Here is a 2,893-nt window from a genome sequence, read left to right as displayed (position 1 = left end):
GTGATAAGTGGCAGATATGTGAGAGCAGAGCTAATAAACGGGCTCTGCCCGATCACTAAAATGACCACCCCTGTCAGAACTACAGATCACAAAATGGCCGACCGCCAAAACTACAAGTCCCAGAAGCAAGGGGAACCCTCAGAAGGTGGAGCCGACTCACAGATAAAGGGTCAAGAAAAACCAGGAAGAGGAAGAGAGAGGGCTGGAAGGAGCTATGAACAATAGAGAAAGAGACTATAGAGATTGGCTGGATTTACCGTGTATGAGCTGGATTGTTTGGACTTACCTGTTGGTGTTTGGACCTGGACCTACCGAGAACCCGATTCGTGTACCGAACCCTGCTATCCTTGACCTCGCCTACGGCCTGAGTTGACCAGGACGGAGAAACAAACACACAGGTACTGTCCTGTTCGAAAGAACTCTCATTCTTGGGTGATTTGGTGACAGTTTACCCCTTAGTTTGTGACAAACGCTCCTAACCTTGAAGAGGTTTGCCACACGTGGTGGAGGATGCCGGCATGGACTAACATACCACTGGTTAGGTAGAAGGAAAAATTAAATAAATGTTCAGTTAGCACTCCAAAGGGGAGTCAGGTTTTTTTTTGTTATGGCTTTGTTTGGTTAGGACAGTTTTTCACGAAAATGAGTATGGAGGGAGCCATACAGGCCCTGTTACAAGCGGCGGCCGCCCAACAAGAGGCAACTAGAGCTCAACAAATAGTTCATCAGGATGCAATGCGAATGTATCAGGACACGTTACAGATCCAGCACCGCACCAACCAGCTGCTCAGAGAAGAGCAAGAGAGAAACACCCAGGAGTTAAGAGAAGGCCTAAAGGGGCTAGCGGACCAAATTGGGGCTCAATTACCAGCTGCAAATTCCCAGAGGAGGGCCAATCATTTTCTTCAAAAAATGACAGTGCAGGATGATGTGGAAGCATATCTTACCACCTTCGAAAGGACGGCAGAGAGGGAAAAGTGGCCGAAAGAAGAATGGGCAGGGCTTCTGGCACCATACCTGGCAGGGGACGCTCAAAAAGCGTATTTCGACCTGGAGTTGAAAGAAGCACAGGATTACGATAAACTAAAGGGGGAGATCCTGACTAGACTGGGAGTGACCGATACCGTGAGGGCACACCGCTTCCACCAGTGGTCCTACCGACCGGGACAACCCCCCACGAACACAGATGTTCGACTTGATTCACCTGGCACGGAAATGGTTGCGACCAGAGACCCGGTCATCCGCCGAGATTGTCGAGACCATCGTACTCAACCAGTTTCAGCGAGGTCTACCCCAAGAAGTGAGACGATGGGTTGGCCAGAACGAGGTATTTTCCGCCCGACCATCTCGTGGGCCTGGTTGAACGGTATTGTACGGCAAGAACAGCTGAGCAGGCACAGGAGGAAAGATTCCCGTTCCCCAGGCATGGGCGAACCAGCGGACAGGGTAAGGCTGTCCCAACATATAGAGGGGGAAGAGAGCAGCGTGGGGCCATGAGGAAAGAATCAGAATCAGGCCAAGACACTAAGGAAAAACGGAAACCGGGACTGGGTGTCGAGGGGGTCTCCCCCGAACCCCTATTATCTGTTACAATTGTAATCAACCAGGACATATTGCAGCCTATTGCCCTATTAAAGAAGAGCCAATGCAATGTAACCTCGGTGAAAATGAAGATGATATACGGTATGCATGTCCTGTTGTAACCACTGTACTTGAAAGATCAAGAAACAACCATATGTGCAGGGTGAAGATTGAAGGGAAAGAGGTTGAAGCACTGCTGGATTCCGGCAGTATGCTAACCCTGGTCGTTGCAGGCCTAGTGCCGAATCATAAACTGGATACAAGACAGGATATCAGTGTTACATGCATTCATGGGGATACCCGTCTGTACCCCACGGCCTTAGTGAGCATACAAACAGAGGACGGTCTGCTGGATTATGAGGTCGGCGTGGTCCCAAAGATGCCATATGATGTAATATTGGGTAGAGACTTTCCTAACTTTGCGAAGTTAGGCCACAAGAATGGCATATTTGAGAATCCAACAACCCTGACCAAGCAGGAAGAAGCATGGGGCCTTCAACCAAAGCCAAGAAAAGAGGTCTCCCAGGGGACAACATCACAGGTGCTAGTAGGGGAGGAGGAGGATGAAGTGGCAAACCTCGCTGATGACGAACAGCCCGGTACTAGTGGGGCTGGGGTCGATCTGAATCCAGAGGACGACGATATAGAACCAGCAGACCTGGCAGAGTCCTTGACTAATTTTGGGACGGCCCAAAACCAGGATCCAACCCTGCAACAAGCCAGAGCAGATGTGCAGGTCGTAGATGGTACTCCCATAAATGGTGGGATGATGCCTAATAGTTTTCCACACTTCATCCTGAAAAAGGGTTTGGTGTACAGAGTCTCGAAAATAGGGGTTGATGTGGTGGAACAGTTGTTGGTTCCCACTCGGTACCGGAGGACAGTACTGGATCTAGCTCATGGGCACATTCTGGGTGGACACCTTGGTATCGATAAAACCAGAGACCGGATTGTAAGGAGGTTTTACTGGCCAGGAATTCAAGCTGAAGTGGCTCGGCATTGTGGAGAGTGCCCGGAGTGCCAGTTAACAGCTCCCGACCAGCTTTTAGAAGCCCATTAGTGCCACTCCCCATAATCGAAACGCCATTTGAGAGGATAGCGATGGATTTAGTGGGCCCACTACCCAAATCCGCCAGAGGGCACCAATACATTCTGGTCATTCTAGATTATGCCACTCGCTACCCAGAAGCCATTCCCCTTCGGACGATGACTTCCAAAAATATCGCAAAGGAATTAGTGCTCTTGTTCACCAGGGTAGGGGTTCCAAAGGAGATCCTTACCGACCAGGGGACCCCCTTTATGTCCCGCCTTA

This window comes from Oncorhynchus keta, chromosome 12 (assembly GCF_023373465.1).
Source record: "Oncorhynchus keta strain PuntledgeMale-10-30-2019 chromosome 12, Oket_V2, whole genome shotgun sequence".
Taxonomy (NCBI): Eukaryota; Metazoa; Chordata; class Actinopteri; order Salmoniformes; family Salmonidae; genus Oncorhynchus; species Oncorhynchus keta.
Note: the sequence above shows the minus strand (reverse complement) of the source record.